Raw genomic sequence first — 27,718 nt, forward strand, 5'->3', positions numbered from 1 at the left:
ACTTTCTGAGGAAAAGGTTAGCAAGAAAGGCTTTGCAATGTATGTCTGAAGATCAGGCCATGATAGCCCTACCGATCACAACAATGTAATCTTGTCGGACAAGGCTTTCCGTGAGCTGCCTGTGAGTGAATGGCCACTAGCAACAAAGCCCTGTTGTTCCATTTTCACAATGAATTGGGAAAACAGGCTGTATATGAGCCCTAGGGCCACCAAAATCAAACCTACCACCATGGAGTCCCTTCAGACTCACATCACCCCCATGTAGGGTTTCTGAGACCACAAATCTTTATGGGACTAGATAGCTCATCTTTCTCCCACAAAGCAACTGGTAGGTTTGACCCAACTGCCTTGTAGTTGGCGGTCCAGCCCTAACGGACAGCACCACCGGAACTCCTTACAGAAATCAACCTCACTGTCATAGGCACGCAACCATTTCACAGAATCACACGTACTCTCTTAGGAAGGCATTTACACATATCTGGACTCTGACCGATTGTCTGTCCCAGGACTTCCGTCACCTTCCCTTTTAACCTTTATAAAGGAAAGCCTTTCAATAGTCTGGTTATGACGGTGAATATAATTCAGGTTGAATTTTGTTATATAATTATGTATGTATGTAAATATTTCTAAAATTCAGCTTAATCTCCACATCAATTTTTTCCATGTACAAACCATTCACTTACAAATGTATGAAGAACCAAAGCACTTAAATAAATCAAAAGTAAAAGGGAAAATTTTTTCTCATAATGTTAAAAATTAGTTACCAATAGTCATCATGTTTCTGTGTCAACCTTAGGTATTTGGGGGCAATTTTAATGCTAAAGTCATCTATCATAAACTCTATTTTGGAATAATTTTTATAACAGGCTTTATTCTAATATTCAACCTCCGTATATTTCCATTTTCAGAAAATTATTGAAAAACTTGTCACACAGTATTTTTCTCCACTTGTTGCTCGTGCTGAATATGTAAGAGTTATTTTCTCACCTTCACACTGATTTTTTTTCTTGAAAGGGTGTTGCATGCAATATGGTAAAATATGTTCAGACAGATTTCAGGTTTTACACAAACTATAAAATAGAAAATCAAAGCTACTGTTGCAGCCTTGTTGTCATTTTAGCTTTCCCATAGTTTCCTTCTGAAAGGTTCTTCGCCCCCAAACACAGCCAGGATCGTGAGCCGTGGAACCATTTCTTGTATTGCCCTACTTACTACAGGTGGGTTTGGAGTTGATCTGTGCCGGGGGGATGGTGACTAATGTTGCGGACTGAATGGTCTTCACCATCATAAAGAATCTAGGTAACCCTATTTGGCAAAAGAAATCTTCCGCTTGTTATACTAAGGAGGTCATGCTAGGTAATGTGTATCTCAACCCTCATCAGTTCTGAGGGATGCCTTAGAAAACTAGCGGAGCAGACCAGACCCAGAGGTGCATACATAGGGAGACAACAGGCGGTGCCGAAGGATTTCTGTCAACCAAGACCAGAGAATTTCTGGTGAAACCTGATTTAGACTTCCTGCAATGGCAGTGCTGGGGTGCAGGGGTGACACATCGGCGGCTAGCAGCAGACAGCACATGGATCCCACCAGCTGTTCCACTGCAGAAAGAAGAGGCTTTCAACTCCTGTAGAGAGTTACAGCCTCAGAATCAATCCCACGAAGGCAGTTCTACCCTGTCCTACAGCGTCGTGTGAGTTGGTATTGCCTCAATGGCATGACTTTGGTTTTTTTTTTTAGGGTTTTTGGTTAAAGCAACATTCAGAAACTGAGACATAGAATGAGACCTCTGTTCTGTAGAGGGGACATGTACATATTGTCAGCTCTTGTCCTGCTCGGCAGTCACTGACAGAGCACCAGTACAGACTAGAGAGAACCATTGCTTGTGTGTGACTGTGTCCTCCGTCATTTGAAAGATAGTAACAAAGGGAGCCCTGGGAGGGGGTGGGGGGGGGCGTATAGAGGTTACCCCATGGTCAGCAGTTTGAAACCACCAGCTGCTTTGAGATAGAAGAGGCTTTGTACTCCAGTAAACAGTTACAGTCGCAGAGACCCACAGGGGCAGTTCTATGCTGCCCTCTAGGGTTGCTGTGAGTCAGAACAGGCTCCGTGGCAGAGAGAGAGAGAGAGAGAGAGAGAGAGAGAGAGAGAGAGAGAGAGAGTTAGTTAACCAATCACTGGAACAGAAGTGAGGAGGACAACTCAACAGAACCGGGTAGACATGATATGTAGACTTCTAAAAGGAGGTGCCGGGAGAAAATGCAGATTTCCAAAGAAAGGTTTGAGAATAGTGTTAGACCTCTGGAAACCTCTCATTCACAAAAAATAAAAGGAGATATAGAGGTCGAGAGACTGGAGATTAAAAGAGCAGCTTTGAAGGCAGTTTATTAAGTGAGAGCCCACAGGGAGTGGAAAGGCTACTGCCACTTGATTGAGGCCTGGTGACAGGACAGACATGCCATCAGAGCCATTTGAAAAGCTTGATACGCCTGCCCTGGTGGTGGGTGTGAGGAGCAGCCCATCTCCTGGCTGGCTGTGCAGTCCAGTGGACGACTGCCCAGGAGAAGCTCCTGCACCTGCAAAGTCACCGAAGCCCCTCCAACGATGAGGCAAGCCGAGTCCACTTCAAAGACCAAACATGAAGACTAGCGGTATGCACATGCACCCAAGACCAGTTTAAAGGCTTTAAAAAATCCATGGTAGCTACCAGAACAGATTCCACGAAGTAAAGGGCTTGGGTTCTCCCCCGAGGCAGATGCTGCATGCTTGCAGGAGCGGTCTGGATGACCGGCAGGTGGGTCCAGCAGGCTGCTCTGCAGAGTCTTGGGATGTATTCATGACAAAGGCAGAGACAGAAATAATAGAGAATGACAGAGTTTTCCTCCTCTCAGAAGGCAACCATCTATCTGCAGCAGAGGAAAGGCTGAGCAGGTCTTACCTTCGAATGAAAGTTGAAGTATGGATTGTGCCCGACTGAAGTCTTAATTTCTGGGTTGAAAGTGTGTTGTCTGATTCGTGTGGATAGTGATTTTTGTTATGTCAGTAATCAAAATAGTTATTGGACAGCCTGAGTTTCCATTTTCCATGCAGGGGAAGAACCACCACCACGGAAAAGGGAGAGTGGGTTAATGGTTTGACTTCAGGAACAACCTTGATCTTTTGTTTTCTGTTCCATGGGTCTTAAAGACACGGTTGCACAGTTTTTTGAGAGCCTGCACTGAGCAAGTCAGAATCACAGGTACATAAATGAAGACTCGCAGATGTGCAGAGTATAGTGACACTGAACAAGCAACACTGGCTCTCAAGATCAGGTAGCACAGGAAGATCTTAAAAGGACTTCCAGAACCAGTCATTTTTAGTCACGATGGCTTCTGGGAAAAAGGAGATGGACTCAGTAAACCCTAAGAATTCTATGACAGCAGTGTATGTTAAAATCAACATGTACTGAGGGTCACTGAAAAAGGTTTCCTTATGTGAAATGGGATTTTCTCTGGTAAATTCCTAATTTCTTTTTCTCCCTCCCTTCATCTCCTTCCCTCCCCTCCAATTTCTTCCTGTGGTAGTCACACAATTTCATGTCAACTTGATAAAAGAATGAAGGGGTGGAGTCTAGCCTGTCTGTCAACCAGGTCAGCCTAAAGATACCTCGTTGTGGGCGTGGCCTATTCATGAGGATTCTGGGAACTCCCTCTCTTCCTCCCTGGAGGTGGGACACACTCTCTCTCTTCTTCTCTTTCCTGTGGACAAGCCACCTGGAGCCACACTGATGGCAGCCAGATCCCTGGAGATGCCATTGAATCCACAGGGCTTTCCACCCACTTGCCCATGATCTTCCTGCATTCAGCATCATTGCATGTGCTGTGTGAGTCTATTGAGGAATTTATGGACTCGTAGAGGACATGTGGGTTAATATCAGACTTATGGACTTGATCTGGACCAGGTGGGATGTTTCCTCAATAGACAATTGCTCTTTGATATAAAGCTCTCTCTTACACACATATTAATGTCCTTGGCTTTGTTTCTCTAGTCAAGCCGGTCTAACACACATCCTCTCCCCTCCCCTCTACCTTCCCTTCTTCTCTCCCCTTTCCTCCCTCCCTCCTGCTCCCTTTCTCTCTTTTTACCCTAATTGGTGTATCAACGGGGCATAGTCAGAGCTAGAAGTCAAAGGTGAGGAAGAATAAAATGATGGTGAGCTACCGTATATACTCGAATATAAGCCGAGTTTTTTCCAGCACATTTTTAATGCAGTTTTTGTGGCAAAATTAGGTGCCTTGGCTGATATTCGGGTCAACTTATACTCAAGTATATACAGTAATCATTTCAGAACTTATTTTCCTTTAAGAAAGCCTAAAGACTATGTGTAGTTTTTTCAGGCATATGATGGGTATTTTATTTTTAATTGCAATCATTAAAAATCATTGTATTTTGTGGTATGATATTTGAAAAGAACTTGGGAACAAGGTTCCCTTCTACTGAACATTTTGCGTCTTGACGGATGCTGAAACGTAACATCTCCAAAGGATAAAGCAAGTCTGGGGCTGTGTAGGAAAGGCTTCGGCTCCTCAACCCTAGGATCTGGATGGAGATTAATCACTGGAAGGGCTGTATAGGTGAGGTCAAAAGTTTGGGTTGTACTGCATGATTTCAAAACACAGTGATACAAAAATGACATGTATGAAGGCAATCTTTCCAAATAATTATTTGGAGAATTTTATCAAGATTACCCCTTCTGGAATTCCTCCAACAGTTGCTATAATTTTTTTATGTTGAGCCCTCTGTCTTGAATTTAACTGACCCAGCAGATCCCAGAGGAAGATCGTTTGATCATACCCTTTCTTTAAAGGTACTCTGACAAGATTAAGACAAGTGTATTACTGAGAATATTTTCCTGTAGTCACCACCTGATCACAAAATATATGTTTAAACACATTTTGCTTAGAAGAAACCCATGCATTTATGAATTGAAACCCTATACGCAATACTTTTTACTTGCCTTATTAAATCAGAATCTACATCTTAATAAGATTGTCATGTGGCTCTTACAAATCCCCATGTGATTTTTATGTATACATGACTGTACATGAGAACTGTCCAGGGAACTTGTTAAAATGTTGACTCTGATTCATTTAGTGTATCTTGGGTAAAAATTCAAATTCTCAGCAGGATGTCAAACCAGAATGAACCAGCCTTGCTCCATTCATATTCTTTCTCCACTGTTAAATAGCATCTTCTCTCTTATCAAAGAGGGATGAGAGAGAAGGAACTGCTTGCTTGATTTTGATAAGATTTAACCCAAGAGAAAAATAAAAAACAGGAATTGTAGGACTCTTTCTAGAGTTTGGTGGGTTACAGGGAGATCTGGGGTCTCATCAAAGGAGACAAAGTCTCAAATCACAGCAGTTGGAAATTTAGAGATTCTGGAGAAGAGACAGTATTTGCATGCATTCAGTGAATGGAGAAATAAATTGCTAGACTTACCTGAGGTCCTTTGTGGCATGGATTCAAGGAAAATCTTGGGTTGTGTCTAATACTTGATCTTTGCAGCTTAACCTCAGCTTAGGAATGATTGCTGCACCTGCCTTTTGCAAGAAGGCTAATCTTCTGTCCTCATCATTCCTCCCATCCTTCCATGGGATGGCAATGAGGTTCACACTTCCCCCCACCCTCACCCCCCACCGCCCAGGACCAGATGATAGGTCCAAGTGCCTTTCCTGTAGTGTTTGCTTGTCCGGTGTAAAGATTGGAAGCAGCTGGTCTAGTGCAAGGTTTCAGAGTGCACGAGACAGGAAGGTCTGGCTCTGGCTGCACCTATTTAAATGCATTCAGAGATGCCAGATTGGAGCTGCGGAAGGACAGAAAGTCATAGCTCTATGTTATCCTTTATTGCTTGTCATGGTTACTGCTCAATGAATACGCATATGTGCTGTAACTTAGAAAGAAGGAAATGGGGTGGAGTGAGATGGGCTAGAGTCAGAGCAGGGGGAAAGAAGAAAAGGGAAGCCTTTTAGGATTTAAAAAAAAGGTGTTCCTGTTGGAAAGAATAGGATGAAGACTTCTGCTGAGGGCAAGATGAAGGATAGAGCAACTTCGCAGTTAACAAAGGAAGAATATCAAAGAAAGTGGTGGGAAGGAGAAGGCTAAGGGGAAAGATCTTATTAAGATTTGCACCAATTTAAAACCTGAGAAAAGAATAGTGTCTATTTTGCAAGATAGATAATATATCAAGGAGTCTATGGGGATGAAGGCATCTCCCAAGAGCTACAAAATGCTAATACTTTCCACACAAAGATGCGGACCTGTTCTGAAATGAGGAGGCCATGAGAGACACAGCACTCACTCTTGAAGATGCTGGTGGAACCCAGGAACTGTGAGAGGAGACAAATTAGAGAAGGCAGAGTTTTGCCTCCAGCTTTTCTCTCTCTCAGTTTGCTCTGCTGCAAGCTTAGAAAACACTGGCGATTGTAGTTGATTGTGTTTGTTGGTACTCTCAGTGAAGGTTACGTGTTATAGTCTCTGCCTTCCTCTCCCTCTTTCATCCTCTGCTTTTGGGGGGAGGAGGGGAGGATGTCTATAAGATTTATTTTAAATATATAGCATAGAAATTTAGCTTTTTATAGTAACTCCTGAGCTCACAAGGACATATATGTGAAATTTATACTTTATCATCTAACATGTACAAATTCAAATATTAGGAGTGATTAGTATGTCAGCTCCAAACCCAAGAACCTTCTCATTTTCCACTAACTCCCCCCAAAAGAGGAAAAGCTCTTGGGTCAACTCCATGGAGACCAAAAGGGAATCAACTATCACAGGTCCCTACCTCCCCCACCTCCTCACACACACACACCCACCTGCATAAAAATTATCTCGGAGTGAAATTGCAAAACAAAACACTAAGCTACCGAAAGACCACAGGGTATAATATTAGCAGTCTGATGGTTTATGGAAATACTTTGGGGCAGCTGCATTCTGGCCAGCTGCCTGACTCAAAACATTTCTCCCTGGAGTCTCTGACTCTGGCCTGACTAAACTAATTTACTCTGAGCACAAGGCACTCTATTCACATCAAAAGAATGTACTTAAGTAGGTATAATACAGTCTTCCCCTGTGGTCAGTTTTGCTTTGCTCTAGACAGGAGCTTGAGTGCTGTCTGGAAGGATGTCCCAACTTGACTGTTGAGTCAATAAAAGCCAAAATAACATGAAGTGACATAAGCTTTTAAGTAAGTCCATGGGCGAGCAGAAGCCTGTGGTGGGGGCTGCAGGAGAGGTGAGTACAGAGGAATACTAGGAATGCAGTCCTGGGCAGCCTAGGACCTTCAATGAATTCCACAAATGGGAATGACCTTGGGTAAAAGAAGAACCAGTCAACCCAAGCTAGTTGCTCTGGAGTGAACTCAGTGCTGGCGACCCCATGTGTGTCAGAGCAGAACTGTGCTCTATAACGTTTTCAGTAGATGGCTTTAAAAAAAATATAGTTTTATTAAGGGCTCATACAACTCTTATCACAACCCATACAAACATCAATTGTGTAAAGCATATTTGTACATTCATTGCCCTCATCATTCTCAAAACATTTGCTCTCCACCTAAGCCCCTCGCATCAGATCCTCTTTTTTTCCCCTCCCTCCATGCTCCCCCTTCCATCATGAGCCCTTGATAATTTATAAATTACTATTTTGCCATATCTTGCCCTGTCCGACGTCTCCCTTCACCCACTTTTCTGTTGTCCGTCTCCCAGGCTGCAGACAAATAGGTGCACAAGCAAGTGTGGTGAAGAAAGCTAATGGTGGCCGGCTATCAAAAGATATAGTGTCTGGGGTCTTAAAGGCTTGAAGGTTAATAAGCGGCCATCTAGCTCAGAAGCAATGAAGCCCACATGGAAGAAGCACACCGGCCTGTGCAATCACAAGGTGTCGAAGGGATCCGGTATCAGGCATCATCAGAACAAAAAAATCTTACAATAGCAAATGAGGGGGGCAGTGCAGAGTGGAGACCCAAAGCCCATTTTTAGGCCACTGGAGATCCCCTTGCAGAGGGGCCTTGGGGAGGAGATGAGCCAGACAGGGTGCGATGTAGCAACGATGAAAAATACAACTTTCCTCTAGTTCCTAAATGCTTTCTCTGCCCCCCACTATCATGATCCCAATTCTACCTTGCAAGTCTGGCTAGACCAGAGGATGTACACTGGTATAGATAGGAACTGGAAACACAGGAAATCCAGGGTGGATGATCCTTTCAGGACCAGTGGTGTGAATGGTGATACTGGGAGGGTAGAGGGAGAGTGGGTTGGAAAGGGGGAACGGATTACAAGGATCTACAGTAGATGGATTTTTTGAAGTGGGTGGTCAAGCCTTTCTTCTGAGACCCTTCTGGGTGGACTCAGATCTAAACTTCTCAATAAAGAAGTGTATTAACCCTTTTTGCCACCCAGGTACGTACTCCAGGGGGATTAGAATGCTCTGGTTGTAATAACAGACACTTGAGTCAGCAAGGCCCGGGTTCAAATCCTCAGCTTGTTCACTTAGCCACTCAGACTAGCTCTATGAACCAGTTTCCTGATAAATAAAGGGAACTCAATGCTAGCCTCATTGGACTTTTGTAAGGGTAAAATAGGTGTGTGAAGCATTTAGAACAGGGGTTTTCAACCCTGAATGTTGGAATCAATAGCCTTGAAGAAAACCATGATGTGTGAATCTCAGTCCAGATAAAGTTAGTTAGAATCTCCAGGACTAGGAACAGGTATTTATGTATGTAGAAGACTCTCCAGGTGATTCTAGCGTGTTGTGAGCCTTGAGGGCCACCACATACTATGTCATAAACTCATGGGAAAGATGAGCCACATTAGAAAGGTTTCAGTGAGACAATAGTAGAAATGCTTGGTATAAACTGTGGAAGAGACAGTCATTTCTGTTAAACTTAATTTAGTAAGTCATCTTTATAATGATTTATAATGGGATTTTTCTATAGAGAAGATTTATATGGAGAAATGATCTATCAGCTACAGAGAATACGAACTGCAAGTTTCACGTGGAAGCATATAATTGTATCAAAGCTTGGCGAGATCTGGCTAAAAGCTAATGCTTCTTTTAAATACAGTGCCAAATTGTCATCAAATTACGTCCACCTTCATCGTTTCGTATGAAGTTAACTCTCGCTGAGAGAGAGGAGATCAGAGAAACTAAGAATGGTTTTCTGAGGCAAATTGCCCAGGCTCAGCCACTTATTGTGTGACACATGGGGGGCTGCCGTGCCTCAGTGTCTGGGCTGAGAGGATGAAGAGAGTTACAGTACCACCGGCATCCGGTTGCTGTGAGGCTTAAATGAGTTCATGTAAGTGAAACATGTTCAGTAGAGTCAAGCAGGTAGTGATGGCATAGTAGAGAGATGATTTTAAGTGTTTCTGGATTTTTCATGATCTGTGTGTCAGAAGTGGATCAGATTTGAAGGGAAAAAAATCCATGATTCTCAAACTTTGGCATGCTTCAGAATTGTCTAGGGATCTTGTTAAAGATGATAATTCTGCATGAACCTGACGCACATCATATTTCAAAGATCTCTACTGTTGTTAAAATACTAGATTCAAAATATGACTTTGAGTCCCAGTGCCACCTCTTATTATCTATTCTTATCTATTAAAGGAAGTCATCTATTGTGTCCCAATTCCAGTCCTATGAAATGGGATGACAATCTGTTATAATACGTTAAGTTCCTATCAGGACCAAAGAAGAAAATTAACTACATATCATGCATGAGACTTTTTTTCCCCACCAAGTGTCATAGAAAGTCAACAGCATTATTCATTATTACAAATAATAAAAGTTCTCTGATAGAATTATTTGAAATCTACATTGTTTCCATAGGATATAAGGTAAAATAACAGCACAGAGCTACAATTATTCTTTTGGCGGCCATGATACTTTCAATATTCGTCACCAGCACCATAATTCAAATGCATCAGTTCTTCTTTGGACCTCCTTTTCCAATGTCCACCCTTCACAGGCATCAACACTTTGAAGAGCGCTCATGCAGCAAATTATCCCATGCCAGGCTTCCTGGGGCTTCTTGACTGCTGCTTCCATGAGCATTGATTGTGGAAACCAGCAAGGAAAAGGCCTTGGCAGCTTCCAATCTTGCCTCTGCTTATCGTGCTGTTACCTACTGGCCCAGTTATGAGGCTAGAGCTGTAATCCATATTGACGGCTGCAATCGATCTTCATCAGCAAGGGCTTCAAGTCCTCCTCACTTTCAGCACGCAAGAGGGTGTCATTTGCGTATGGCAGGTTGTGAATAAACTTCCTACCATCCTGGTGCCACCATCTTCTTACAGTCCAGCTTTTCTTACTATTTGTTCAGCATAAAGATTGAATAAGTATGGTGAGAGGATATAACTCTGGTAACACTATTGATTTTTAAACATGCGTATTCTATTATTCACAACTGCAATGGTTCACAACTGCCCCTCGATCCATGTACAGGTTCTATATGAGCATAATTAAGTGTCCTGGAATTCCCATTCTTCTCAAAGCTAGCCATAGTTTGTTGTAAGTTTTCATATGGGTGAACAGTTTAAAAGATGAAAATTGGTTAATCTCCCGTTCTTGAACTGAAAATTTTGTTGCGGTATTTAAAAAAATAGTAGTATTTTGATCTCTCTCTTTTCTCTATCATGCATGGAAATAATGCCTGCTTTGCTGAATACTGGCAACCATCATGATACTTAATATTGAAATATAACTAGCAGTAAAGTAGAGGGTTTAACATGCCACCTTCGAAGTCACTGCTTCTTGTTCTTCGATGACATCCAGCAGGCTCTGACTCAGAAGTATCACATGGACAACAGACTGAAACCTTGTTTGGTCCTGCGCCATCCTCACAGTCACTGGGTTTCAGCTCATTGGGGTAGGTTACTGTGTCCATTCAGCTCGTTGAAGGTTGGCCTCTTTTGGCGGACCCTTTTCCAGGGACCGATTCCTCCTGATGACTTGCCCAAAGTACCAAGGTGTAATATCTTAAGGTAGATAATTTGAAAAGGCTCTGCCATCCAGTGATTTTGAGAAGGAGCTCAGCTCAGCAATTCTCAGCCTTTTAGATAAGTATATTTAACTAACATTCTTCTTCCACGTCCTATGTCAAACTGATTCTATGATATGACAAGAGCCAACCAGCAAAGGCAGGCTTCAGGGACTTCTTCTTCTGACTCATTTAATAATCGGAGTGAAGGGCTGGCCAGGGGAACTCATTGTGCTTTTGGAACTGATGAAAGGTTTGAAAATCTTTCTCTGAGTAAAGCATATGGCTCCAGGGCATAGGGAATGCCATGACCTGCCCAAATCTACTCAAGATGTTTCCTAAAATTCTCCTCTCTCGTTGTAGGGTTCCTGTGGCCCCAAGAGCCATTTCTATAGGGGATTAATGGCTGATAGGCATAATTTTTCATTATGCTTCAAGAGCTTGTCTGACAAGACAACTCCTGATCCTTTAGTCCCCTTTTGCTCACTAGCAATTATGAAGAGACTCAGATAACTATCTCAAGGAAAGTGCCAGAGGTCTGCTTACTGCATCAAGTAGTACGGAGAAGCACAGGGCATATCCGTAGAACAAAACTGAGAGAAAATCATGCATCCCTGAACTTCCCTAGGGACTGAAATTCAGAAGCCATCTAGAGATCTCCATCTCCAACATGGTTCACATGCCTGTCCCTCCCTCTCTCCAAAACAAAACTTGCTACATGGGGTACATTTGGGGGAAAAAAATAAGTTAAATTTTCCTTTAAAGATGATAGGAGAAGTATTTACTGATCTGAAGCATATTTGATATTCAATACAAGAGGTTAATTTAAATAAGTGCCCTGTAATTTCTGATATTGCATCTTATTTAACATCATCTCTATCAAAGTCATTTTATAATTATATTTATAATCGCATATATGGGATAATTAGACTTCTCCGGTGAGAAATACCTTGGTCCTTGACTTCACACTAGGAAGAATTCACACCGACGTCTGGTTTGTGATCCAAGTGGGTTTTTATAAAGGATATAGTACGTTGTTTTAGGCTTTACAGTCACTGAACACAGGCGCCCTCCTGGGACTGCACACCCACACGCGGCGGCCTGAGACCAGAGGGAGAGAGACCGAGACCGCCGCCAGGCCCAGCGGAAGGCGGAGGAGCAGCTGGGAAAGAGGGCAGCGGTCTCCAAGGTTCTGGCCTTTAGGACTTTCCACTGGGAGGCGTGGTCGATGGTGCTGGCTGACCCCATTGGCTGAAATAAGTCCACCTGGCTCGGGCTTGAATTGGCGCACGCCCCTTAGCCTGCGTTGGCTTCCAACCTCCTGTAGGGGGCCCCTAAGCATGGAGAGGAACGACCCCCTCTCCTGCGACCTAACAGAATTGTAAAATATTCATTATTTCATTGGTCCTGAACCTTTTTCATGATTGCTATCACTAAATATAGTTAGTTCCTATTCTCTCTTCTTTTTCCAAATTCTGTAGATCATAGGCTTTTATGAAATTCCTTGGAAAAACCCAACACTTGGATTCACTATATGTATCCTTGAGACACTCTTGTTGGATTGTTTGCTTAATTGTTTATGTTCCATCTGAACAGCAGATTTGAAATGGCTTGTTTTGTAAATGCTACAAATATTCAAATTTGTTAAGAAAGTCAGTCTATTTTCAACTCTATACAACTCTTAATACTTATTCTTTTGGGAGGAAAATATATTTTCACACAAAAAATCTAATCTAAGTATAGTTCCCTGAAGCTTGTGGTGTTTCACAGATAGGAAGGCTCAGCTTCCAAATGGGTCCATAAATCAAAAATCCACTTGGAAAGGAGAAGCCAGCCACAGATAAATATTTGTAGTACTGATCTATTTTGTCACATGGTGTAGTGCCAGACGGAAGTGGGATGGAGGATGTCATACGGAGAAGGATAGGAAAGTACTTTACCTGAAGGGTCACCACTGGCGCAGGGTGGTCATATGAAACTTTACATAATTAAGAAGCCAAACTAGGACCTGTTCAGGTCCCTTATAAACAATCTGCCTTTACTAGTAGTTGGGTTTTCATGGCCACAATATCTCTTTAAATAATACCTAAAAATATGCTTACCATGACTCTAAATAGATAGTCAGAAAAATATGTTATGAAAGGATGTGGCTTATACTACACAATTGGCTATTAACTAAATAGCAAAGTTAAAAATGTAACTAATCTATGAATTAAACTAGAAAATGTGGTTGGGAGTATTTCCTTACGTTTTCTTCATTGGTATAATAAAATGCTGAATTGGGGGGAAGCTAAAGAAAAAAATTGTTTTTTTTTTCCTTTTAAAATTAGCTTTAAAATTACACACAAAAATGAACCCATTCAAACCATTCCATTTGTGGTAAGAAAAAAATGTATGCACCACATAACCATCCCTCCTAAAAGCTTCTGCTTGGCCCACTGCAGCCTGGTCTTTCCCCTCCTGGCCCCAGGCAGCCATTGTTCCACTTTCTGCTACCATTGAACTATTTAGCCTGTTTGACAAGTTCATACATGTAGTATTATAAAGTTTATATTAATTTGTGACTGACTGCTTTTGTTCAGCGGATTTCTGAGCGTCATCCCTACTGTTGTTCCCACTAGTGGTTTCCATTGTAATTGCCCTCTCAATTCCATACTCAGTTATACGACGACACAACATTTCCTTTGCCCACTGATGTGTTGATGGATGTTTGGGTTGCTGCCAGGTCTGGACTCAGATGAATAAATCTACTATGAACATTTAGTTAGTCTGCTTGAGCATATGCTTAATTTAAATTATATATAGATCTATATATATTTAAATTGGAGTCATTTCTGATTTAAAGAAAAATTGCAATAATAGTACAGAGAGTTCCTGTCCATCCTTCTGCTAATGTTTCTTACGTAAGCATGGTAGAACTAAAAATACCACTGTGGTATATTAACACAAGATTATTAACCGGGCTGCAGACTTTATTCACATTGCACCAGTTTGCCACGCATGTCCTTTCCCTGTTCCAGGATGCAATCCAGGATCTTGCACTGCATTTGTTCATCGTGCCTCCTTACTCTGATTTGAGACAATTTCTCAGTCTTCCGTATTCCTTTTATTACTTTAACATTTATTTATTTATTTGGGGGCTGGATAAGTGTTTTACATTTTTTATTTTGTTGTTGCTGCTGAAAATATACACCGCAAAACCCATCCCGAGTCAGCATTTCTCTGTGCACCCTTCAGGGACACGGCCTGCGTGCTCTGAGTGTGCATCCATCCGCCTTCCCTTCCTGAGTTCTCATGAACGGAAGCTCATCGCTGCCTGCAGGGTCCTCTCTAACCTTTCCAGGGGCACTTGCTAAATGGAGCTCATAGAGACAGGTCTTTAAAAAGGTTAGTGCTTAAGGCACACACTTTTTAATAGTTAAGCTAAGTTATTGTTTGGTTTGAGGAGGACTTTGGGGGGTGTTCATGGTCTAAAGTTTAAAGATGAGCGCAGAACACTAATTGCAGGGCTTCCTCCAGCTTCCACGGCTCCAGAAAGCTGGGGGTCCGTGAACATTTTAAAAGGTGTCTGCGGTTCCTCCCTTGGAGGACCACTGGTAGCGCAATGATGGTACGCGGGGCTGTGTGCCAGCCATGACGTCAGCAGTTCCAGACTCTCAGCTGCTCCATTGTACAAAGACAGGGCTCTCTCTCTCCATAATGAGTTACAGCCTCGGAAGCTCAGTTCTGCCCTGACTTGTGGGTCACTGTGAGTCAGCACTCAATGGCAGTGGGGTTTTCTTTTTGGCTTTGTCTCTTGATCAGGACACTGCTGTAGAATCTTCGATCAAATGATTCCGTCATGGTTGGTGGCCAGGTACCGTCTTGGTCTGTCTCACGGCAAAGGAGAGAGTTGTAAAGGAAGGCAATTAGCCACACGATCCAGGTCTTCTTTGTATTCCTAACTCTCCTCTTCTGGCTCCTCCCCATGAGAGAGACCGACTGCTGTTGCTTGGATGTTTGTTTGCAGCCTTATCCCAGACCCTGTGGCATAAACGGGGAGGAAGAGCAGACTCATGAAAGGCTTAGTTCAATTCACCGAGCTGTGTCCTGAAACCACGACCCTAAACCTTCAAACCCATGAGCTGTTTGTACAAAAGCAGCCTCAGCAGCTATGATTTGTAGGCGGTTATTTGTTGTTGTTATTTTAAATATGTCTATTATTGCACAACTTTTGTCAAGGCAACTTTTCCCTGGTGTACAGCTTACTGACACTACCCACGGTCATCATGGCCCAATGTTTCTATCACTAATGTGATTTTTTGGTAACTGAAATAAAATCTCGGTTCTGAAAAACCTTGACAATTTTGAAGATTGCCGGTCAGGTATTTTGTAGTTTGTCTCTTAATTAGGGGATTAAACAAGGGTGATGCATTTTAATGAAGAAAGCCACAGAGGTGATGTGCTCTCTCTGTAGGATCGCATTAACAGGACGTGACCGCAACATGACTTAGACTCAAGAAGTAAACCTCTATCACCTAGTGATCCTGCCCGATATCTTGAAAAACATTGCTCTTTTCCTGTTTTCATACTCTATTTTTTAGAAGCAAGTTACTAAGACCAGTCTGTTCTCCAGGGTAATGGGATGGAGGCAAGCTGCATATCCAGGAGAAATATACACTTGGACTTCCTCTTTCAAGAAGATCTGTCCATTCATTGATTCAATCCTCTTAGTTTATCAGTATGGTCTAATGAAATTTATTTTATTCTTTGGCCTGTATTAATTTCTTATTGCTGCTATATAAAAGGTATAGTGATTTAAAACACCACCAATTCATTATCTTCCGTTCTGAAGGTCAGAAGCCTGAATTGGGTGGGCCTGGCTAAAATTTAACTAGTGGCAGAGCTGCGTTGCTTTTTGGAAGCTCTAGTCCAAAATCTATTTTCTACCTCTCGCTGCTTCTCTAGACCACGTGACTAGTTCCTTCTTATGCCCCTCCTCTATCTTCAAAACTAGCAATGACTAGTTGGGTCTTTCTCGTGTCACATTATTTTGTCACTGACCCTACAGACTCCCTCGTCCACATCTAGGGACACTTGAGATTATAGCAGGTCCATGCAAGCGGCACAGCTATTTAAGTGCTGGAATGCTAACCACATGGTCAGTAATTCAAACCTACCAGTAGCTCCCCAGGAGGAAGATAAGGTTGTCCGCTCTTTTGAAGATGTACAGCCTCAGAATCCCTCTATGGGGCATCCATGAATCAGAATTATCTCCATGGTCATGGATTGATTGACCATACAGAATAATCTCCCCATTGGAAGGTCAGGTGTTTAGAAAACTTAACTCCACCTGCAACCTTCATTCTCCTTTGCCATGTATTTTAACATATCTGCAGTTTTGGGGCATTAGGATCTGGGCATTTTGTTGAGGCCATTATTCTGACTACTATACAGTTCCAATCTAATACTGTATTTTATTTTGCTCTACTTTGCCTCATTGTGGCTGAAGTCTGTGTCCCCTCCTTTGTACAGTAAGTTCTCCCTTCTGGTACTAGAAGCTATATGTAAATTTCCATCCTATTTCTCAAAGTAGTTACCTATTTCTCAAAGGAGTTTGAGTTTCTTCTATTGGTGATATATTTATTTATGGTATTTATTGAATAATGGCATCAACAACTGAGTATAGGTATGACTGTTTTACTGGGGTGTCATTGTTTCAAAACCCTTTCAGTGGGCAGAGCTGGGAAGTAGAGGGGATTGAAAACATTCATGAAAAAATTCCACTGCCTTTTAATTCCAGTTTCCCCACAAACCTTTCAATGGCCTTGTGTGTATGTGTGTGATCTCTTTTAAATAATTTCTTTTAGAAAAATTAATGCAAAACTATTCCCAAGAAGGTAGAAGTTAAATACACAACACTGTGGATTAGACGAGTGCTTATTTGCTTGCTCTTATTTTATCACATTTCTGAACAGTCTTTTTGTTGTTGTCATCTTTAAATTTTGTGCATCCTCGTTTATACTGTGTGTCCCAGTGGCAGTGTCTCTTCTGTGAAATATCCTCATAAAATAACACAGTGTCTGGAAGGGAAATGCTTTTTTACTTTTGTTTTGTTTTCAGTTTTAAAAAAAAGAATGAATGGGTGAATGAATAGAGAATGAACTTAGCACATTTTCTTTCACAAGACCATCTGAAGGCATTTTTATGACAATTCAGGTTTTTGTATCTTTCAATCTCTTGCAAATTTAGCAGTTCAGGAGGCCATGCACATAGAGAAATGATCATTTCAAAAAACATTTTCATAGAGCAAGACAACATTTTCAATGCTCTCATTAGATTACATGCCAACAAAGAGCCATCACAGCTTAACTGGCCACGAAGGTAACAAGCGTGGGTTCCTCTGGTCAAGATAACCTTGTAGGACTCTATGCAGTGACAGTGCAACCGTAGAGCAATTGAAAATAATTGAAGGCTTAGGACGCACAGAGAATAGATGAAGCATAAATTAGAAGCAGGCATATGTGGCACCATATTAAAAGAGCACAGGATGAATTTAATATGTAAAGATGAGATCTGGTGAATTGCCTGTCAGATAGCTGTGATTGCTCCAGCAAGTGTCATCTGGAATCATCTTGACAATGCTGAACATGGGCACATTGAGAAATGATATAAATTATGGCTTCTTATAGTTAATTAGAAATACTGTTAGTTGAACCAAAATTTTACAGTTGTTTCAGGTTATAAGGTCCAAAAGGTGCATAAATACAGGTTTTCCAGACGTATACCAATTTTTCTCCCCTTCAGTGTATATAGTCAGTTACACAAACTCATCTATCATAGCTTTGAAAGTATTTAACTATATAATTGCAAAATTCCTACCAAACTTAGTTGTGGAATGGAAAAGCATCAGCTTTGAAAGTGCTTAGGGATAGTTTTGGAGTGGTGCTGTCAGGTAATCCTTGGACTGGTAATTGCAAGGTCACTGGTTCAAATCCACGAGTTGTTCCACAAGAGTAAGACAAGACTGTCTGTTCCCATAAGGATTGATAGAGCCACTGTGAGTTGGAATGAAGCCAATGATTGTTTTTGCTTTGATTTTTTTATTTCTTCTTCCTCCCCCTCCCTCTCCTCCTCTTCTTCCTCTTCCTTCTCCTCCTTCTCTTCTTTGAAGGATAGTTTTAGATCCTATGTCCATTGGGTACTAGCTGTGTGTCCTTTAATGAGAACGTGACACAACTACTCTTGGTTTTCTTGTCTGTAAAATGGGATCTAGTGTACCTACTTGAGTCATCTTCTGAGATAAGGCTTGGAAGAAAGTACTGAATAGATACTTCAGCACTTATTCAGAACAGCAGCTCCCAAAGGTCCACTGCGGTTGTCACCTTTCTTTTTCACTGTATTCATTTTGAAGATGTCCTTCCTCCACCCCTGTGCTCTTGAGTCCATTCACAGTCTGCCTCCATGACAGAGGGGAACTGCCTTCATAGAGGTTATTAGATTTTAATCTTCATAGAGGTAGATCACCAGCTCTCTTCTCCTATGGGCTTTGAGTGGGTTCAACCAACCACAGACAACCATTTCGTAAACAGAAGTGTTCCCCAACAGCAAAGGCTCCTCCAAATATATTTGGATACATAATACAAATATGAATACATATTTGGATACATAAAAAAATGAAATTTAAAAAAAGAGAGAGAGAATTCCTGGTAGATCCTCATATACTTTCCTTTCTTTCTACTGCTGAGTCTATCATACACACTAAGCATGTAGACCAGTACTTATGTCTAAGTACCTATGGTATTTTCACCATACAATCAGGTCTTAAGATATGCCCTGGTAGGTAACAGGTAAATCTTCTTGAAAACAACCCCCCTCCCCCAAGGTTTCCATGTTGCTGTCAATGTGAGGTGCCATTGAGCTGCTTCTGACTCACAGCGACCCTGTGCACCGCAGAACAAGACACTGCCTAAGCCTACCTCACCCTCACAATTGCTTTTAAGTGTGAGCCCATTGTTTCAGCTACTATGTCAACCCCTCTTGTCAAGGGCCTTTTTTGTTGTTCCACTGCTTTAACAAACATGATGTCCTCCTCCAGGGACTGGTCTCTCCTGAAAACATGCATGTATGAGACAAGGAGGCCTCTCAGGAGCATTCTTGTAGCGCTCTTCCAAGAGAGATTGGTTTGTCCTTTTGGCAGTTCATGGGACTTTCAGTGTTCTTCCCCAGCACCACAGTTCAAATGAATCGATACTTCTCCGTTTTCCTTACTTAATGCCCAACTTGCACATGCACATGATATGACTGCAAATACCACGACTTGGGGCAGGCACACCTAAAGTTCCCAAAGTAAGCTCCTTGCCGTTGTCTTGTGCAGCAGATTTACCCCGTGCGATGCCTCTGTTGATCTCCTGACTACTTGTTCTGTGAGTATCGACCATGGACCCAAGCAGGACAAAATCTTTGGCAGCTTCAACCTTTTCTCTATTTATTGTGTCTTGTTCCAGTTGTGAGAATTTTGCTCTTCTTCACATTGAGTTGTAATCCATACTGAAGGCGGCAATCCTTGATCTTCATCAGTTAGTGGTTAAGTCCTCTTCACTTTCAACAAGCTAGATTGCGTCATCTGCATATTGAAGGTTATTACTAAGCCTTTCTCTGATCCTGATGCCCCATTCTTCTCTATATAACCCAGCTTCTCTGATTATTTGCGCAGCATACAGATTGAGGAAGTAACCCTGATGCACAGCTTCTCTGATTTTTAGTCAAGTAATAGTCCCTTGTTCTGTTTGTGCAACTGCCTCTTGGTCATGTGCAAGTTCTGAATGAGCACAAAGAAGGGTTCTGGAATCACCTTTCTCCTCAAGGCTATCCATAGTTTGTTATGATCCACACAGGTGAATGCCTTATCAAAGTCAATGAAACACAAGTAAACACAAGTATTCTCTGCTTCCAGCCAAGATCCATCTGTCATCAGCAATGATATGCCTTATTCCGTGTCCTCTTTTTAATCTGACCCAAATCTCTGTCAGCTCCCTGTCAATATACTGCTGTAACCATCGTTGGATGATCTTCAGCAAAATCTTACTTGTATGTGATAGTAATGATATTGCTCTATAATTTGAGGATTCTATTGGTTCACCTTTTTGGGAGGAATGAGTACAAACATGGATTTCTTCCTATCAGATAGCTAACTATCTGTCTTTCAAATTTCCTGGCGTACATTTCAATTGGTATTCCATCAATTCCTGAAACTTTGTTTTTGGCTAACACTTTCAGTGCAGCTTGAACTTCTCCATTCAGCAAGTACCATTGGTTCTTGCTCAGATACCACCTCCTGAAATAGTGGCATATCGGCTAGTTCTGTGCATTTTCCCATCTTTTGATGCTTCTTGATCATTCAATATTTTCCCCCTAGAATGTTTCAATGTTTCAAGTCTAGGCTAGAATTTTACCCTGGGTTCATTTGGGGTGTGTTCTGTGTTTTTGGTTTTATAACTCTAGGTTTTTGCACATTTCATTATAATAACTTACTTTGTCTTCTCTGGGCTCATGATTTCCTCTTCCCGATATTAATAACATTTAAGCTTAATTATTTGAGCTCTCTAAAATATAAAACCAATTGCTGCTACTATGTTATTAATATTAGTGTGAATCAGTTCCCTATTCTTTTTCAGGGTGCTGCAGAGAGATAACAGAGATCACCGAGGGAGAAGAAAGAGGTCATCCTCTTTGAAAGAGATGGGAGGTGCTCAAGGTCAACAGCCTAACACGGTTGCAGAAGATTCAGAAAAAAGTACCAGATAACTTCCAGAAGAGCAAACAACTCTATTTTCGAAGCTGTACATCCAGATGCTCCTTAAAAGTGAAGATGGTGACATTTGGTCTTATGTATTTTGAACATGTTTACAGGAAGGACCAGTCCCCCCTGCACACACAGAGGCATTCTTGGTAAAATAGAGCATAAGCGAAAACAGAGGAAGCCTTTTATGAGATGGATTGACACAGAGCTGCACTAAGGGGCTCAAGCACAACGAGACTGAGGATGCTTCAGAACCAGGCAGCGTTTGCCTTGAGGGGGGCCAATCTGATGGCCCCTAACATGAACAACAACATAGATTCCTCCAGTCATGCAATCTACTTATTTAGCTTCAACAAAACATGGACAAAATTGGAAACAAATTATAAGACTATTTTAAAAACATGGCTAGTATTTTACAGAATATATATATATTCCTGAAATTTTTCAGTTTCCAACCAGCATCTATGAAAGTTATTACTGTTTCTTTTTTAGAGTGCTTGACAAGAGGCTCACTTATTTACATATTTCGCTGTCGTCTCACCCATATTTCATGTAAATCCACCTAGATAGACCTTGGGAGCATTGTGTGTTCGGAGTTCAGAATGAATTGACGTCTGCAGCACCTGGACTTGGCGTGTTCCATTTTCTGATAGCACTTTGTTGTCCACTTACATTTCCCAGATGTCAGAGATGGCTCCTGTGGTTTCAAATCTCCAAATCCTTTTATCAGGGTTACAATTAAGTGTAGTCAGGTGGAACATCTCTTAGGTCTCCAAGTTGTCTTGTTCTGTAAGAATATATGAGATCATATTTTAGATATTTTGTAAAAAACATTAAGAACATTCGACAGTACATACTATTTAGTGCAGCATCAACAGTCTACTTCACATCTATTACACCATTCATGCTCTTTGTATGCATCCAGGGCAAGACTGTCTGCGCTAGAGAAGAAGAATGTGTGATGCATGCTTTTGCCATGCTATTTTTTAATTGAATCACTAGCTGAGGAAAGAATAAATGTAAAAAATGCCATGGACAATCTTTAAAAATGTGTACTAGCATTTCAAACTAAACTACAGAAGTAACTGACCAGGGGCTCATTTTCAGTTTCCTAGTGGCTGATATGCCACTGCATTTGGAGTCAGTAATTTTTCAAACTTAGATACTAATTAGGAATTAGTGTTTACTCTATTATAATCACATAAAAATGAAACGTTTGCAATCTTCAATTCTATATATAGTTCCATAGTTTACTCTTCTTGCCTCCCCTTTCAAACACTCACACCACCCTTACTCATATGCCCACCATACCCCAGCCCCCAAACACCTGATGAAGATTTTTGTCTCTGATGTGTTTCCAGGAGATCACAGGTGGATTTGATGATGACAGATGTTTTGAGATTTCCATAGGACTCACTCTATTAATGACGAATGTTTCCAATCAGTGGTGGAGGGACAACACCCTTTTTTGAAATATAGGTTGGTGATGAGGATGTTGGTGGGTGCCATTGGATTCATGCCAATGCATAGCAACCCTGCCTGGCACAGTAGAACTGCCTCAGAGGGGTTTCTTGGCTCTCATTGTCGTGATAGATCTCCATATCTTCCATGGAGTTGCTGTGAGTTTGAGCTATCAATATTTTGTTGTCAGCCAAGCGCTTAAATTTGAGCCACTTAATCAATTTGAGGGAGGCTAAATGACCTTTCAAGAATGTTGTGAAACTGCAGGCTAGATCAGAGCATGTGCACAGGTACAGCTAAGAGATAAGAGCCCAAGACACACAGAATCCAAGAACAGGAATGGGAGCGATACAAGAGTAGGGGGACGGTGGGGAGAGGAGGGGAGGAAGGGGAAACCAATAGCAATTATCTATACATAACCATACACACACCCCTCCAGGGGGACGAACAACAGAAATAGTGGGGGAAGGGAGAAAGCGGTCAGTGTAAGATATGAAAATAATAATTTATAATTTATTAAGGGGTCATAAGGGTGGAGGTGGAGAGGGAGGGAAAAAAGAGGAGCTGATATCAAGGGCTCAATAGAAAGCAAATGTCTAGAAAATAATGATGGCAACATATGTACAAATATGCTTGATACAATTGATGTATGTCTTGTTATAAGAGCTGTTAGAGCCCCCAGTAAAATGATTTTTAGATTTAAAAAAAATTAAAGAATGTTGTGAAAAACTGCAATATGCTAGTAAGGTGCCCCATGATTCCAGTTTGCTCACAGTTGTCCCAGTTTAGCACTGAAAATCTGACCACACCCCAGGAGCAGCAGGAAATCATGAAAGATTATTCACCCTATGTACTCAGCTATGTTTTGGAGATAAACAAAGATTCAAAGTATTTAGCTATTTATCCATAGTTTTCATTTACTCGCTACTGACTGAAGTTTTCTAGGTACCTCTCTATATGTTCATGCAGGCAGACAGTGCCAGGTCAACTGTCATTGTGCCCTGAGAGCGCTCTCTCTTGTCCGCTCTAAGACAGGGTCTTACATGCTTTTTCTATTTTCATAGTAATTTGTATATGAGTATTTTAGTTATTACTCATTTTGAATTGTTTTACTTGTCTGTTATGCTAAATTTTGAACACTTGAACAAGGGCAGTGCTGGCTCACCTCTACTCTTTCCATTTCAGAAATGACACACAGTGGATGAATAAGCAGTGTCAAAGGTAACTATGGACGATAGGGACTGCAGTGACATTTATGTGATTTTGTGTATCTCTCACCAACATACTATTCCTGGTTAAACTGTTGTTATTTTAAATTTATTTAACTTTTTATTGTGAATGTGGGGAAGGATTACAGAGCAGCATATCAGTTTCCATGCAACAATTCATGTATATTGCGCCATGGCATTGATTGTAACCCCACAACTGTCTCATCACTTATCCCATTTCCCACCTGTTTCCTTTCCATTCCTACTTCTTTCCTAACCTTTCTGAACTTTGTCTGTGGGTAAATGGTGCCCTTTTGATCTCAAGTGGTTGAATATCCTAAGGTATACCTGAATCACTAATGTTATTGTTCCTTGTATAGAACTGTTCATCGTTTGTCTAAAAATTGAAGCAGGGAGGTGAGTTCATTCCTTGACTCAAAGGGTGACTAAGGGTCACAGTCTTGGGGCCACAGCAGTCTTTTTTTTTTTTTTTTAAGAGTTTGGGTTTTGTTCCACATTTTACACCCAGGACTTTCTAATGTGATCTCTTGCACGTGATATCTAGACATGATCTAGTTCTTCTGTCTCAGGGTCGTGGAGAATGATGTCTGACTAGTTGTTTTCATGGATTTTTTTTCAAACTAAAGAAATGTATGCAAAAAAACACAACAGTCGTTAATGAAATTACATTACAATAGTTACAAATGTGAACTACTAAGCATGTGTTACCCCAGTGATCAATGGAACCTGAAATTATACTGTCAGTTTTTAATTCCTACCTCTCTTTCAAAGAATCTGGATTTTCTTTCAATAATATGCTCTTGATAACACTAATATTCATATCATTTTCTTATCGACAATGACTAAATTATCTTTCCTGTGAATAGATTTAGAAAAGGACCTAATATGTCAGGGGAGAGTAACAGATGGTCCTGTTTTGAAGGTTTACTCAGAAAATATATTCAAATGGAACCAGCAAATGAAACTGATGAATTTCCATTAGTCTAGGATTGATTTCTTTTTGATTTTTGGAATGGTTGTCAATTGTCAAGTTTTCTCACTTCTTGTTGTTGGGTTTATTACTTACTCTGAGTACTTAAAGCTAGATGAAGAAGTAAAACTCCACTAGCAATCAACTCCATCCTCTGCTGTAATTATCTTTGCTGCATGGGGCATTGCTGTGTTTGACCATATTATCATCGCCAGCACTTAGGTATGCTATGAGGAGCTGGTTGAGAACCTAAAGATATCTATGCATTTCTTAAAGAGTTGAGAATCTACTATGAAAATTGTTGGGTGCTTTTGAGTCAGTTCCAACTTAAAGCAACACTACATATAACACTAATCCCAAGCCATCTTTAAAACTATTGCAATGCTTAAGCCCATTGTTGCCCCACTGTGTCAATCCATCTCATTGAAGAGTTTCCTTTTTTTACTGATCATCTTGCCAAACATGATATCCTTCTACAGGGATTAGTCTCTCTGATAACGTAAGCAAAATATATGAAAGCCTCACCATCATCATTTCCAGTCTAGCTGTACTCTTCCAGGACAGATTTGTTAGCTCTTCTGGCACTCAATGGCATAGTAATATCCCTCAGCAGCACAATAATTCAAAGGCATCAATTTTTTGGCAATTCTTATTCATTATCCAGCCTTTGCATGTATCTTTGGCAGTTGAAAATACCACTGTTTGAGTCAGGCCCATTTCATTCCTCAAAGTAACATTTTTGCTTCATTTTAAAGACATATTTTGCAGCAGATTAACTTCTGCTTCCAAGAATATTGATTGTGGATCTAAGTAAAGTGAAATCGTTGGCAACTCTAGTAGTTTCTCCATTTATTATGATATGCTCTTCCAATTGTAAGGATTCTTGTTTTACATTGAGATGTAATCCATACAGCAGGCTGTAGGCTTTACTCTTCATCAGTAGTGATTCAGGTATTATATACTTCCAGCAAGCAAGGATGTGCCACCTGCTATGTCATATTGCTATTAAGTTTTACTTCAGTCTCGATGTCATGTTCTTCCTCATACAATCCAGCTTCTGAGAGCATATGCAGTGAATAAATATGTTAAAAGGCTACAACCCTGATGCACACATTTCCTGATTTTAAATCATGCCACGGTTATTGTCAAATAGACTTCTTGATTTATGTACAAGTTCCGCCTGAGCACAATTAAGTGTTCTGGAATTTCCATTCTTCCCAATGTTGTCCATCATTTGTTATGCTCTGCATTGTTGAATTCCTTTGATACTCAATAAAACACAGGTACACATCTTTCTGGTATTTTCTGTCTTCAAAAAGATCCTTCTGACATCAGCTATGATAGTTGTTGTTATAATTCCTCTTCTAACTTTGCTTTGAATTTCAGGCAACTGTCCATTGATGTGGTGCTGCAATTGTTTTCTAATTATCTTTAGCCCAAAATTATTTGCATATGTGTTAATAATACTGATCAATAATTTCCACATTGTCTTGGGTCACCTTTCCTTGTCTCTATCTATCTATCATCTATCTATCAATCATCTATCTATCTATCTGTATCTATCTATCTACCTACCTATCATTTATCTATGTAGTAGTGTGATCCAACATCATAATAGCCCATGCAGAAAATGTGAATACAAATGAGGGTGGAGTTGTTTGGCAGTGGGGTGTTATTTTAAAATTAGTTTTAAGTACTCAGAGTGAGGATTAAACCCAACAAGAAGTGATATATTCTATTTATATTGGTCATGTAGATGCCTTCCAAATTTCTTGATATAGAAGAGGGAACATATCTAGTATTGCATCCATGTGTTGAAGCATTTCAATTGGTATTTTGTCAATACTTGGAACTTTGTTTTTTGCCAATGCTTTTAGTGCAGCTTGGACTTCTTTCTTCAGTATCATTGGTTCTCCATCATTTGACCCCTCCGGAAGTGATTGAATATCTCCCCATCTCTTTGCTGCCATGACTGTGTATTCTCGTCCCCTTTTTTAATGCTACTTTTGATGCCACAGACTCCTTCACACTTCAATGCAAGGTTGCAATTTTTATGAGGTTCTCTCGGCTTGAGAAATGCTGAATGTGCTTTTCCTGTTTTACTAACTTCAGATTTCTGCACGTTTACTTATAATACCTAACTTTTTTTTCTTGATCTGTCCTTTGAAATCTCCTGCTCAGCTGTTTTACTTCACCATTTCTTCTGTTTGCTTCATGTATGCCATGTACAAGAGTAAGTTTCAGGATTTCCAGACATCAATGTTAGGTCTTTTATTTCTTTCCTGTCCCTTAAATGATCTTTTGATTTCTCCTTGATGGCATCCAACAATAAAGATTTCAATATTTATTAGTTCCTTCTCATTTTTTAAGACGTCCAATTTTCCTGCCTTTATACTTCATACATTCCGCATTCTGGTTATTAATGTTTGTGTGGTGTTTTTTTCTCATTTTGAGTCCTGCTACATCATTAAAGCTTCACTCCACTTATTTCATTCTGGGCAAATCTACTCTCCGAAGGCCATTCTTCACCAGTTATATCTTAAAGGTCTTCCAACCCGAGGGACTTATGTTTTGGGTAATATGTCAGGCGGTGTTCTGGTGCTATTTGTCCTTACTCTTGTTTTATTCTGGAGCCTTGGTGGCATAGTGGGTAATGAGTTGGGCTGCTAAGTGAAAGGTCAGTAGTTCAAATTCCCATCTATATCAAGGAGAAAGATGAGCCTTTCTGGCCTCCTAAATATTTACGGCCTTGGAACCCCAAAGAGGCAATTTTATTCTGCCTATTGGGGTCACTATAAGATGTAATTGATTCAATATCAATGGTGGCATAACTCCAGCCTAACAGAAACACAAATGTCACCACAGTGTGACAAGCTGGAAAAGTGGGTGAAGACAGACCTGTTTTTTGTGTGTGTGTGTGTGTGATACCATGGAGCCAATTCGTTTCTTTCTCTCTTTTCTAGACAATCTTTAAATTGCAAATTAGGTGGAAGTTTACATTTCAGATCCATAATTTTGTATTCAATCATTTAAGATACTTATCTAACCCCTCCAATAGCTTGCCTGATCCCCCTTTGATTTCTTTGCTCCCTCGTGCAGAATGAAGTCAAGTTACTGCTAACTCCTCTGCCCTTCAATTCCTTTGCCTACTCCCACACCCTTGGTAACATCAAAATTCCATTTCTTTTTGTATGAAAACCTTTGCCTTATTTTCTTTTCTTTATACCTTAGTTAGTTTATTGTGCCAATCTGGCCAATAAACACAT

The sequence above is a fragment of the Echinops telfairi genome, unplaced genomic scaffold, assembly GCF_000313985.2.
Source record: "Echinops telfairi isolate 266 unplaced genomic scaffold, ASM31398v2 ScPeMD7_7421;HRSCAF=8459, whole genome shotgun sequence".
Taxonomy (NCBI): domain Eukaryota; kingdom Metazoa; phylum Chordata; class Mammalia; order Afrosoricida; family Tenrecidae; genus Echinops; species Echinops telfairi.